Below are 14,605 nucleotides of genomic sequence, written 5' to 3'. Positions count from 1 at the left end.
GCCGCCGTCAGTGTCAGCCAGTTTGCCGTGGCATACGGAGCTCCATCGCAGTCTTTAACACTGGTAGCATGCCGCGACAGCGTGGACGTGAACCGTATGTGCAGTTGACGGACTTTGAGCGAGGGCGTATAGTGGGCATGCGGGAGGCCGGGTGGGACCGCACCGCCACTTCCCAGCAAATTAGGGACACTGTTGCTCCTGGGGTATCGGCGAGGACCATTCGCAACCGTCTCCATGAAGCTGGGCTACGGTCCCGCACACCGTTAGGCCGTCTTCCGCTCACGTCCCAACATCGTGCAGCCCGCCTCCAGTGGTGTCGCGACAGGCGTGAATGGAGGGACGAATGGAGACGTGTCGTCTTCAGCGATGAGAGTCGCTTCTGCCTTGGTGCCAATGATGGTCGTATGCGTGTTTGGCGCCGTGCAGGTGAGCGCCACAATCAGGACTGCATACGACCGAGGCACACAGGGCCAACACCCGGCATCATGGTGTGGGGAGCGATCTCCTACACTGGCCGTACACCACTGGTGATCGTCGAGGGGACACTGAATAGTGCACGGTACATCCAAACCGTCATCGAACCCATCGTTCTACCATTCCTAGACCGGCAAGGGAACTTGCTGTTCCAACAGGACAATGCACGTCCGCATGTATCCCGTGCCACCCAACGTGCTCTAGAAGGTGTAAGTCAACTACCCTGGCCAGCAAGATCTCCGGATCTGTCCCCCATTGAGCATGGTTGGGGCTGGATGAAGCGTCGTCTCACGCGGTCTGCACGTCCAGCACGAACGCTGGTCCAACTGAGGCGCCAGGTGGCATGGCAAGCCGTTACACAGGACTACATCCAGCATCTCTACGATCGTCTCCATGGGAGAATAGCAGCCTGCATTGCTGCGAAAGGTGGATATACACTGTACTAGTGCCGACATTGTGCATGCTCTGTTGCCTGTGTCTATGTGCCTGTGGTTCTGTCAGTGTGATCATGTGATGTATCTGACCCCAGGAATGTGTCAATAAAGTTTCCCCTTCCTGGGACAATGAATTCACGGTGTTCTTATTTCAATTTCCAGGAGTGTAGATGTGACTAGATACATAGTAGAAGCTCAGGGTCGACATGGGTGGAGAAGTGTTGTCTTCGCATACTGATATAAAACTGACGTCAGCCAGAACACACTGCTCTGCACTCTAATTTATAACAGCTGTCGGTAATGAGAAATTAAACGACTCTCGGCCTAGTTTCCTTTCGAATAAAAACATCTGCGGTAATAAATGTCAACAACGAAAATTTCTGTCCGATTAAAGCTGTGTTCCGAACTGGGACTCGAACCCAGTAAGTACCTTCGTAGTTACTTGATTGGGTCGATATAAGCAGTCATTTTTCGTCGCTCATTGCGCGAACTGGGTGGGACAAGGAATCCTTAATACTGCTATGATGTAACCTCAGCCACGCTCCGTACAGTGGCTCGCACACTATACAGGGTGGTCCATTGATAGTGACAGGGCCAAATATCTCACGAAATAAGCATCAGACGAAAAAATTACAAAGAACGAAACTCGTCTAGCTTGAAGGGGGAAACCAGATGGAATGATAATTAAATGGACACCCTAGCTGCAAACAGGCGTTTATGTACTTCATTGGGGACATGTTGAAAATGTGTGCCCCGACCGGGACTCGAACCCGGGATCTCCTGCTTACATGGCAGACGCTCTATCCATCTGAGCCACCGCGTTTCCTACGACCGCCACCGCGGCACAAGGGCGCTGCCATCAACGTTTACGCCGCTGCCAATGAGATGCAAGCATCCTCTCTCCGGAGTTCCAGTGGCGGGTGTACTTAAGTTCGAACAGTCATCGTCTGACCTTTTGAGTGTTTGCCAGTTGAATAACACAGAATTTCTTAGCGGCAAGGGCTTGGCATCTTCTGAATAGATATTGTATTGAAGAATGACTTTTATAAATCTTTTGTACCTGTATGTACACTGACCAGCAAGAACATTCTGACGACGTATCTAATAGCCGGTATGTCCGCATTTGGCACAGATAACAGCGGCGACACGTCGTGGCATGGAAGCAATGAGGCCTTAAGGGGAGACGGAAGGCAAGTAGGCTTCAAAAATGTTCATATTACTTGAAAATTGAGGCATATATGTTATATATATGCAGTAAAAATTTAATTTTTATCACTTACTCTTTTGAAAAGTGTACCTATTCAAAGTGTACAATAGCATTGGATAAAATTTCCTTCCGTCTCCCCTTAAGGTCACCACATCTGGACACAACAAGTCACCTAATTCTCATAAATTCCGTGGAGGGAGCCGACGAGCTCTGACGCCAGGTTCAATCACATCCCAGATGTGTTCGACCGCGTTCACATCTGGCGAGTTGGGGGCCTGCACATCCATTGAATCTCGCCGCTGTGTTCCTCGAAACAATCCGTAACCCACCTTGAATTGTGATGTTAATGTGGTCTTCAGTCCTGAGACTGGTTTGATGTAGCTCTCCATGATACTCTATCCTGTGCAAGCTTCTTCATCTCCCAGTACCTACTGCAACCTACATCCTTCTGATTCTATTTAGTGTATTCATCTCTTGGTTTCCCTCTACGATTTTTACCCTCCGCGCTACCCTCCAATACTACATTGGTGATCCCTTGATGCCTCAGAATGTCCTACAAATCGATCCCTTCTTCTAGTCAAGTTGTGCCACAAATCTTTCTTCTCCCCAATTCTAATCAGTATTTCCTCATTAGTTATGTGATCTACCCATCTAATCTTCAGCATCCTCCTGTAGCACCACATTTCGAAAGCTTCTATTCTCTTTTTGTCTAAACTATTTATCGTCCCCGTTTCACTTCCATACATGGCTACACTCCATAAAAATACTTTCAGAAAAGACTTCCTGACACTTAAATCTATACTCGATGTTAACAAATTTCTCTTCTTCAGAAACGCTTTCTTTGCCATTGACAGTCTACATTTTATATCCTCTCTACTTTGACCATCGTTAGTTATTTTGCTCCCCAAATAGCAAAACTCATTTAATACTTTAAGCGTCTCATTTCCTAAAATAATTCCCTCAGCATCACCCGATTTAATTCGACTACATTCCATTATCCTCGTTTTGCTTTTGGTGATGTTCATCTTATATCCTCCTTTGAAGACCATGTCCCTTCCGTTCAACTGCTCTTCCAGGTCCTTTGCTGTCTCTGACAGAATTACAATGTCATCGGCGAACGTCAAAGTTTTAATTTCTTGTCCATGGATTTTAATCCCTACTCCGAATTTTTCTTTTGTTTTCTTTACTGCTTGCTCAATATAGAGATTGAATAACATCGGGGAGAGGCTACAACCCTGTCTCACTCCCTTGCCAACCACTGCTTCTCTTTCATGCCCCTCGACTCTTATAACTGCCATCTGGTTTCTGTACAAATTGTATATAGCCTTTCGCTCACTGTATTTTACCCCTGCCACCTTTAGAATTCGAAAGAGAGTATTCCAGTCAACATTGTCAAAAGCTTCCTCTAAGTGGTGCTGGTGGTTAGTGGTTAACGCCCCGTCGACAACAAGGTCATTAGAGACGGAGCGCAAGCTCGGGTTAGGGAAGGATTGGGAAGGAAATCGGCCGTGCCCTTTCAAAGGAACCATCCCGGCATTTGCCTGAAACGATTTAGGGAAATCACGGAAAACCTAAATCAGAATGGCTGGAGACGGGATTGAACCGTCGTCCTCCCGAATGCGAGTCCAGTGTGCTAACCACTGCGCCACCTAGCTCCGTTTTCTCTAAGTCTACAAATGCTAGAAACGTAGGTTTGCCTTTCCTTAAACTTTCTTCTAAGATAAGTCGTAAGGTCAGTATTGCTTCACGTGTTCCAACATTTCTACGGAATACAAACTGATCTTTCCCGCGGTCAGCTTCTACCAGTTTTTCCATTCATCTGTAAAGAATTCGCGTTAGTATTTTGCAGCTCTGACTTATTAAACTGATAGTTTGGTAATTTTCACATCTGTCAACATCTGCTTTCTTTGGGATTGGAATTATTATATTCTTCTTGAAGTCTGAGGGTATTTCGCCTGTCTCATACAGAGCTCACTAGATGGTAGAGTTTTGTCAGGGCTGGCTCTCCCAAGGCCATCAGTAGTTCTAATGGAATGTTGTCTACTCCCGGGGCCTTGTTTCTACTTAGGTCTTTCAGTGCTCTGTCAAACTCTTCACGCAGTATCATATCTCTCATCTTCATCCTCTTCCATTTCCATAATATTGTCCTCAAGATCATCATCCTCATATAGACCCTCTATACACTCCTTCCACCTTTCTGCTTTCCTTCGTTGCTTAGAACTGGGTTTCCATCTGATATTCATGCAAGTTGTTCTCTTTTCTTCAAAGTTCTCTTTAATTTTCCTGTAGACAGTATCTATCTTACCCCTAGTGATATGCGCCTCTACATCCTTACATTTGTCCTCTAGCCATCCCTGCTTAGCCATTTTGCACTTCCTGTAGATCTCATTTTTGAGACGTTTGTATTCCTTTTTGCCTGCTTCATTTACTGCATTTTTATATTTTCTCCTATCATCAATTAAATTCAGTATCTCTTCTGTTACCCAAGGATTTGTATTAGCCCTCGTCTTTTTACCTACTTGATCCTCTGCAGCCTTGTGATATGGAGCATTATCTTGCTGAAAAATGCACCGATGCCGGGAAACAGGATCGTCATGGAAGGATGTACATGGTCTGCAACCGGTGTATGATACTCCTTGGCTGCCATGGTGCCTTGCGCAAGCTCCACTGGACCCATGGGTGCCCACGTTAATGCTCCCCAGATCATATTGCAACCGCCGCAGCTAGTCTCTGTCCCGCCCTGCAGATGTCAAGGAGCTGTTCCCCTGGAAGGCGACGGAAGCGCCCTCCAATTGGTACCATGAAGAAGGTATCAGGATTCATCGGGAATACAACGATCCGACACTGCGCCAACGTCCAGTGGCGATGGTCACGTGCCCATTTCAGTCGTAGTTGCCGATGTTGTCGTGTTAACATTGGCACATGCATGGGTCGTCGGCTGCAGAGATGGTTGGTTGGTTGGTTGTTTGAGGTGTAAGGGACCAAACAGCAAGGTCATCAGTCCCTTGTTTCAAATATACTCCATTCTGCTAACAGGACATCTCAGAAAAGTCAGAACAATAAAACGGAAAAAGGGAAAAACGTAAAAGGGCAGTCACGTTGTCATTGGTAAAAAACAAATGAGGTAAGTTGGCAAGAGAAACGAACCCAACACTATGCTGAAGCAGCATAGGCAAGACCACCTGTGACTTAAAAGGTACAACTGCTATAATTCACAAAGTACGTATGGGAATAGAAAGACTAACCACGCCTTAAAAAAGGGGGGTAAAAACAAAGTAAAAGGGGAAGAAAAAAGAAATTCCGGTCAGGGAGGTGAATCGGGAATCTCTGAACACTGCCTACAGTGGGAGACACCCAAACACTCACCGCCCCGCCCCAACACCAGAGAGAGATTAAAAACCTTAAAACTGAGAATAAAAACCACTCTCCCAGAGGAAACCGAGAACCAGAGAGACCACCCGGGAATCGTCAGCCAACATCAAAGGTAAAGTGTGGGGGAGTCTGTACTTAACACGCAGACCCAAAAGAAGGGGGCATTCAACCAAAATGTGGGCCACTGACTGGAAGGCTCCACAACCACATAGCGGGGGTGGGTCATCACGCAAAAGAAAACTATGAGTCAGTCTGGTATGGCCAATGCGGAGACGACACAGTGTGGTCGAGTCCTTTCGGGAGAGGCGAAAGGAAGAACGCCACGGGCCTGGTGTCACCTTAATTGTACGAAGTTTATTAGACAGTGGAGTAGCCTCCCAAGAATTGGCCCATGACTGTGCGAAGTGGGATTTGATGTGAAGCCGTAAATCCGCTGCAGGAGGGGTTACAAAAAACGGGGGGTAAGTAACTGCTCCCCCAGCCAAACGATCAGCGAGCTCATTACCCGGGATACCCACATGGCCAGGGACCCAAAGGAAGTCAATGGAACAAGCAGCACAGTGAATATCAGCGAGATGGTCATGGATGGCAGAGACCAAGGGATGGCGCGAAAAACACCGGTCAATAGCAAGAAGGCCACTCATCGAGTCCGTACATAACAAAACGCGTTTGTGTTGGGATTGTTTATTAAAGGTAAGGGCCCGGGAAATTGCCATTAATTCCGCAGTAAACACCCCACATGTAGGTGGCAGCAGATGATTTTCCGTTCCAACAGAGGACGTGAAGGCATACCCAACATGATCAGCAGATTTAGAGCCATCAGTGTAAAAAACAACAGCATCCCGAAACTCCCATAAAATTTGGCGGAAAAAGGTACGGAACACCACCGGGGGGATGGAATCTTTCGGACCGCGGCGGAGATCCATCCGAATTCGAGGCCGAGGAACTAACCAAGGAGGGGTGGAGGGGAGGGAGCGAGGAAGACAGGACAAAGAAGGAAGCTGAAAATCACGGTAAAGAGACGCAAGGCGCAGCCCAACCGGTAAACCCGCCCGAGGGCGGGAGTCGGGTGGGCGACGGCCATAGTCTGGGAACAGGATAGAATAGGAAGGATGAGTGGGAGAAGAACGGATAGTGAGGGCATAAGACACCAGAAGCTGGGACCGCCGAACAGAAAGGGGGTGGATCCCAGCTTCAACCAGGAGACTATCAACAGGGCTAGTAGGGAATGCACCGGTGGCCAAACGAACACCACGATGGTGGACTGGATCCAGCACGTGCAGTGTGGAAGGAGCAGCTGAACCATAAACTTGACAACCATAGTCCAAACGAGACAGAACGAGAGCACGATAAAGACGGAGGAGGAGGGAACGGTCCGCACCCCAAGAGGAGTGGGCAAGGAAGCGAAGGACATTGAGTTTACGGAAACATCCTACCTTCAGGAGTCTGATATGGGGCAGCCAAGTGAGCTTGTTGTCGAAAAGAAGACCCAGGAAACGAATCTGTGGAACCACAGGCAATCGTTGTGCAGCGAGATAGAGCTCTGGATCAGGGTGGACCGTAGTACGGCGACAAAAGTGGACCACCCGCGATTTTAAAGGAGAGAATTGAAACCCGTGTGAGAGGGTCCATGCAGAGGCACGCCGTATAGCCACCTGGAGCTGCCGTTCTGCAGATGGCATCGAGGAGGAACTAACCCAAATGCAGAAATCATCCACATACAGGGCAGGGGCGACCAAGGGACCGACAGAGGCCACAAGTCCATCGATAGCAATGAGGAAAAGAAGGACACTCAAGACAGAACCCTGTGGGATGCCCGTCTCCTGGGTCCGTGGAGAACTAAAAGCAGTACCAACTCGAACTCTGAATGACCGATGGATCAGGAACTGGCGGATAAAAATCGGGAGTGGGTCCCGAAGGCCCCACTGATGAAGGGTTAGTAAGATGTGATGGCGCCAGGCCGTGTCATAGGCCTTGCGAAGGTCAAAAAACACTGCAACCAAATGGCGGCGCTGGGAAAAAGCCTGCCGAACTGCGGATTCCAAGCGAAGTAAATGATCGATTGGAGATCGTCCCTCTCGAAAGCCACACTGGTAAGGGGACAATAGATCCCGAGATTCGAGGACCCAAGTGAGCCGACGGGCTACCAGCCGTTCAAGTAACTTACAACCAACATTGGTCAAACTAATGGGCCGATAGCTGTCAACAGATAGGGGATTCTGACCAGGCTTAAGGACAGGAACCACAATTCTATCCCTCCACTGAGAAGGGAAGTCACCCTGGAGCCAGATACGGTTAAACACCCGAAGAAGATGGTGCCGTTGTGGAGCACTGAGATGTTGAAGCAGCTGGTTATGAATGGAATCTGGGCCAGGGGCCGTATCGTGAGAAGAAGATAGAGCAGAAAGAAATTCCCATTCAGTGAAAGGTTCGTTATAAGATTCTGGCTCACAAGTGGTGAAACGTAAGGTGACAGCTTCAGCCTGCTGTTTTTGATGAAGGAAAGCAGCTGGATAGGAGGCCGACGCTGATGCCACTGCAAAATGGGTCGCAAGATGTTCTGCGAGAACTAATGGGTCCGTACAAATGCCATCTGGGAGGTGAAGGCCTGGGAGGGTGGAGTGCCGATGGCAACCTTGGAGAGAGCGAAGTGTAGCCCATACCCGTGACAGAGGGACAGTGGAACCAAGGGAAGAAACGAATCGTTCCCAACATATCCGCTTGCTCTGTTTGATTAAATAACGGGCTTTAGCGCGAAGGCGCTTAAAGGTAGAAAGGCTGGCTACAGATGGGTGCCTCTTAAAGTGTTGCAAAGCTCGACGGCGATCACGGATGGCAATGGCAATGGCCGTACTCCACCACGGGACTTGCCGACGACGAAATTGTCCAGATGAGCGCGGGACAGCAAGGTTAGCAGCGCGAACAATCGCGTCAGACACGTCACGTAGGACGTCATCAATACAACCCGACAAAGAGGGAGAAAACTCGACCTGTGCAGTATATAGAGGCCAATCGGCGCGGTGGAAAGACCAACGAGGTAACCTCTCCATCGGGGAGCGGGAAGGGAGCGTGATAATCAACGGGAAATGGTCACTGTCACAAAGGTCGTCGTGTGGCGACCAGTGTAATGAAGGGAGGAGAGAGGGAGAAGAAAGAGAAAGATCAATGGCAGAAAAGGTCCCATGACCAGCACTGAAATGAGTAGGGGAGCCATCATTAAGAAGGCACAGGTCGTGGTCTGCAATAAATTGGTCTATAAGAAGACCTCGTCTAGATGGAAAGGCACTGCCCCACAAAGGATGATGAGCATTAAAATCCCCAAGGAGGAGGAAGGGAGGAGGAAGTTGCTGAAGAAGGGTGGTTAAGGCAGCAGGTGTAAGAGTCCTGTCAGGAGGGAGATAAAGATTGCATACTGTGACTGCAGAGTCTAAGTGGACCCTAACAGCAACCACTTCCAATGTAGTTTGGAGAGGAATCCACGTGCTAGCAATGTCTGTACGGACCAACGTACAAACGCCACCAGAAGCCCGCAAGGGTCCGACCCGATTTCGACAGAAAACACGGAACCCACGGAGGGTCGGTGAGTGAGCATCAGTAAAATGAGATTCCTGTAGAACCACACAAGCTGCTGAGTAGGACGAAAGAAGGGATTTCAATTCCGGAAGGTGACGATAGTAGCCATTACAATTCCATTGGAGAACCACAGAACGATGGTTTAAATGAGGGCTGAACACGCTAAATCCAGTCATACCGCCGGGTCCCCACCCGTCACCGCCAAGGAGGGGGCGACATCCATAAACGACAGGTCAGAATCCGGTTGTGAAGTCGGGGAAGGGACCTCCGGTGACACCAGAGGCTCTTTGTCCCGGGACTTATGTTTCTTCTTCTTTTCAGGCTGAGATCGAGGAGGGCTGTGTGGCATAATGGAGCCAGCTGCAGCAAGATCAGGAACAGAAAGAGACCGGGCGACCTGGGGGCCTATAGACCGCGGCTCTCGCGGTCGCCGCGCTGCAGCAGACCTTTGACCTGGAAGGTGCCGGGAAGGGGCATCCCGGGAGAGGCGCCCTTGACCGGCAGACGCCGAAGGAGTGGGACACTTCTCCGGCTGGGGAGGGGGAGCAGCGCCCAGAGGAGAAGGTGTGGGAGCCGCAGGGGAGGGGGGAAGGAGAGGGGTCCGGGATGGGGGTAAGGAAGGGGGAGCAAGGGATGAAGATGTAACCAAGGCGTAACTAGATGTCATGGACACAGGGTGCAGTCGTGCATATTTCTTACGGGCCTCTGTGTAGCTTAAACGATCGAGGGACTTATACTCCTGTATCTTTTTTTCTTTCTTATATACTGGGCAATCTGGTGAACGTGGAGAATGACTACCATGACAATTTACACATACAGGAGGGGGAACACAGGGACTCCCCTCATGGAGTGGACGTCCACAGTCACCACAGAGAGAGTCCTGAGAACAGTGAGAAGACATGTGGCCAAAACGCAAGCACTTAAAACACCGCATAGGAGGTGGGATGTATGGCTTCACATCACAGCGATAGACCATAATCTTAACTTTCTCAGGAAGGGTATCCCCTTCAAAGGCCAGGATAAAGGCACCAGTATCAATACGATTATCTTTAGGACCCTTCTGAACACGCCGAACAAAGTGAACACCCCGCCGTCCGAGATTGTCCCGAAGTTCCTCATCAGTTTGAAGGATGAGGTCCCTGTGAAAAATCACACCTTGTACCATATTTAGAGACTGGTGAGGGGTAATGGACACAGGAATTGTGCCAAGATGGGTACAGGCACGAAGGGCCGCAGATTGGGCAGCTGAAGCGGTTTTTATCAGCAACGAACCCGACCGCATCTTGCTCAGGGAGTCCACTTCGCCGAACTTGTCTTCAATGTGTTCCACAAAGAATAAAGGTTTGACACTGGTGAAAGTATCTCCATCAGTCCTGGTGTAAACTAGATAACGGGGGAAAGTTTTTGCCCCTAGACGACGGGCCTGACCCTCTTCCCAGGGGGTAGCCATGGAAGGGAAGGCCGAAGGGGCAAGAGAAGCAGCACTTGAGGAATCAGTACCACGCAGAGAGACGGCCGCAGAAGAACGGCCAGAGTTTTGGACCCGTATGCGTTTCATCTGCATAGTGTCCGCCCTGATACCACCCACTCCGATCAGGGGCTCTCCTCACGGGCGCCACCCAGCCACAGCAAGGGCCGTCTGGCACGGCGGCCATTTCCGGGAGTTCCGATGCTCCAGAATGACGAGCAACCACTCCAAGGCATGCATGAGGAGGTCACAGCTCAGGTATCAGAAGTGTGATCCCTGTGTGTTCAGGGGGCTCGACCAAAAGGGTACATAGCGACCCCACCACACGGGCTGGCTACCGTGCTGGCTATGCACCCTAGCATCAAACAACGACGTGAAAGAAAAGGTGGAATGTACTAGGAGGGCGCACGTCGGAGACACTGGGTAAGGTGCTCTTCCCCAAATGGCTCACACTACGGAGGAGAAATTTTGTAATGGAGGTCAAACCCCAGAGGGGGACCAAGGAATGCCAAAAGGAGGAGACGATTACGCAACAAAGCCGGAGTGTAAAACCAACAGCACCATGAGGATAGCGGGGGCCAACATAAGCAAGGACACCAATAGAGGGAGAGGAGAGGGCGAGGGGAAAGGAGCATGGAGGGGAAAGGAGGGGGAACGGAAAGGAAATGCAGCCCGGGAGAGAAAGAAGGCTGCAATGGCTCGGGGCCCCGTGCTCGCCACGCACTTATCCACAAAAGAGTTGTGAACCCCCTGGGGGGGGGGGGGGGCTGCAGAGAGACCCATAGGTACGAGTGCTCGATGCAGTGTGTGTTCAGACACACTGTTCAGTATTAAAGTCTGACGGCAGTTCCGTCACAGTTCTCCACCTGTCCTGTTTTACCAGTCTGCACGGCCTACGACGCCCGCCTTCTACGAGGATCACTCCAAGAGAAATGCACACTATTTTTTTTTAAATCCGTCTTTTATTCTACATGTTTGAAAGTTTTACAGTATGTAGATACATCCTTTAGGAACAATATTTTCATTTCTCCGCATAATTTCCATACCTCTCAACTGCCTTACGCTATCTTCGAACCAGCGCCTGTACACCCGCAGGGTAAAATTCTGGACCAACCTGTTGGAGCCACTGTTTGGCAGCGTGCACAAGGAGTCATCATCTTCAAACCTTGTTCCACGAAGACAGTTTCAGTTTCACAAAGAAACGATAGTCACATGGATCCAGGTCAGGACTGTAAGGCGGGTGTTTCAGTGTCGCGCATCCGAGTTTTGTGATCGCTTCCATTGTTTTTTGACTGACATGTGGCCGAGCATTGTCGTGCAACAGCAAAACATCCTGCTTTTGCCGATGTGGTCGAACACGACTCAGTCGAGCTTGGAGTTTCTTCATTGTCGTCACATATGCATCAGAATTTATGGTGGTTCCACTTGGCATGATGTCCACAAGCAAGAGTCCTTCGAAATCGAAAAACACTGTAGCCATAACTTTTCCAGCTGCAGGTGTCGTTTTGAATATTTTTTTCCTTGAGTGAATTTACATGATGCCACTCCATTGACTGTCTCTTCGTCTTTGGTCAAAAATGATGGAGCCATGTTTCATCACATGTCACAATTCTTCCAAGAAATTCATCTCCACCATTCTCGTACTGTTCCAAAAGTTTGCTGCATACCGTTTTTCTTGTTTCTTTGTGAGTCACTGTCAACATCCTGGGAACCCACCTGGCACAAACCTTTTTTAATGCCAACACTTTCAGTATTCTGCAAACACTTTCTTTCCCTATCCCAACGTAGCGTGACAATTTGTTCACTGTGATACGTCTGTCAGCAGTCACCAATTCTGTAACTCTCTCCACATTGTCTGGAGTGTGTGCAGTACGAGGCCTGCCGCTGCGAGGACAATCCTCAATATTATTGTGCCCGCTTTTCATCACGTAACCTGCTTGCCCACTGACTAACTGTACTGCGATCGACAGCACTATCTCCATACACCTTTTTCAACCTCTTGTGGAGGTTTCCCACTGTGTCGTTTTCACAGCACAGGAATTCTATGACAGCACGTTGCTTTTGACGAACGTCAAGTGTAGCAGCCATCTTGCTGTGACGGCGCCACTCACGGGAACCGGTTGAACTAAGTTTGAAAACAAGCGGGAAGGATGTATCTACACACTGTAAAACTTTCACACATGCAGAATGAAAACTGTATTTTACAAGAAATAGTGTGCATTTCTTTTGGAGTGACCCTCGTATAATGAGGAGTGGCCATCCAACCCCAAGACTTCTGAACGTGTTTTCATCTTGGTTTCGCCATGTCCTGGAGACAAGTCGTGCAGTTTCTGGAATGCTCGTCCCAAGACTTCGAGCCATCACAAACTGCCCCTTATCAGACTAAGACAGATGGCGTGCCTTCCGCGTTTTACACATGCTGATACTACATGCACCGTGCGTGTCTCTGACCAGCAGTCATTCCTCGCCACGTGATGCTGCTATCGCCTGGATGGATTTATATCGATAGTAGGTTGTTGGTCAATGTTCTGGCTGGTCACTATATTTTTACATTGACATCTACTGTTAGCAACTGACGCTTAAAGTACAGCAACAGAGTTCTGTATTGCTTTTGCTATTTGATATTAGATGTGGAATAAATTAATATCTGAATTCTTTTTTATGAACAGCATTTCTTCCTCGCTCCTGTATCCACAAAAGAACAACACACCATGCTAAAGAAGGCATGACAGTTTCCAGAATGAATTTTCACTCTGCAGTGGAGTGTGCACTGATGTCAAACTTTCTGGCAGGTTAAAAGTGTGTGCGGGAGCCGGAACTCACACTTCGTCAGTCCGTAGAGCAATTGCCCGAGAAAGGCGAAGATCCCGGGTGCGATCCCCGATTCGGCACACAGTTTTACTCTACCAGCAAGTTCCGCAATGAAGTTTTCACTCTGCAGCGGAGCGTGGGCTGATGTGAAACTTCCTGGCAGATTAAAATTGTGTGCCGGACCGAGACACGAACTCTGGACCTTTGCCCTTCACGGGCAAGTGCTCTACCAGCTGAGCTACCCAAGCATGACTCACGAACCGTCCTCACAGCTTCAATTCTGTCAGTACCTCATCTCCTACCTTCCATACTTCACAGCAGCTCTTCTGCGAAGTTCGAGTCTCGGTCCGGCACAAAGTTTTAATCTTCCAGGAAATTTCATACCAGCAAGTTTCACGTCAACACACAATCGGCTGTACAGCGAAAATTCACACTGAAAACATGTGTTTGTACTTTGGCCTTCAATGCTTCAGTAGTTTTACTTTCGGTAGGTGTTCCATGTCTGATCTATTTGTGGTAATGTGTCTCCACACTTAGCTGAAAACTACTACAAAGAAACTGACACGGGTTCCCAGGTAGATGCCGCGTTTCTTGACTTCCGCAAGGCGTTTGACACAGTTCCCCACAGTCGTTTAATGAACACAGTAAGAGCATATGGACTATCAGACCAATTGTGTGATTGGATTGAAGAGTTCCTAGATAACAGAACGCAGCATGTCATTCTCAATGGAGAGAAGTCTTCCGAAGTAAGAGTGATTTCAAGTGTGCCGCATGGGAGTGTCGTAGGACCGTTGCTATACACAATATATATAAATGACCTTGTGGGTAACATCAGAAGTTCACTGAGGCTTTTTGCGGATGGTGATGTTGTATATCGAGAGGTTGTAACAATGGAAAATTGTACTGAAATGCAGGAGGATCTGCAACGAATTGACGCATGGTGCAGGGAATGGCAATTGAATCTCAATGTATACAAGTGAAATGTGCTGCGAATACATAGAAAGAAAGATCCTTTATCATTTAGCTACAATATAGCAGATCAGCAAGTGGAAGCAGTTAATTCCATAAATTATCTGGGAGTAGGCATTAGGAGTGATTTAAAATGGAATGACCATATAATATTAATCGTTGGTAAAGCAGATGTCGGACAGACTTATTGGAAGAATCGTAAGGAAATGCAGTCCGAAAACAAAGGAAGTAGGTTACAGTACACTTGTTCGCCCATTGCTTGAATACTGCTTACCGGTGTGGGATCCGTACCAGATA

The 14,605-nt window shown here is 48.7% G+C and overlaps 1 protein-coding gene and 1 non-coding gene across 2 annotated transcripts in view; both read right to left on the bottom strand.

The window, feature by feature from the left end:
* Window positions 1–14,605, bottom strand: part of LOC124802561 (galectin-6-like) — a 431,142-nt gene that overhangs the window by 394,776 nt on the left and 21,761 nt on the right. The window lies entirely within an intron of this gene.
* Window positions 3,698–3,770, bottom strand: Trnaa-cgc. Its single transcript has one exon. It is a non-coding gene; the product is annotated as a tRNA-Ala (tRNA).

Source organism: Schistocerca piceifrons, chromosome 6 (genome assembly GCF_021461385.2).
Source record: "Schistocerca piceifrons isolate TAMUIC-IGC-003096 chromosome 6, iqSchPice1.1, whole genome shotgun sequence".
NCBI lineage: Eukaryota > Metazoa > Arthropoda > Insecta > Orthoptera > Acrididae > Schistocerca > Schistocerca piceifrons.
Note: the sequence above shows the minus strand (reverse complement) of the source record. Positions and strands in the feature narration are given on the sequence as shown.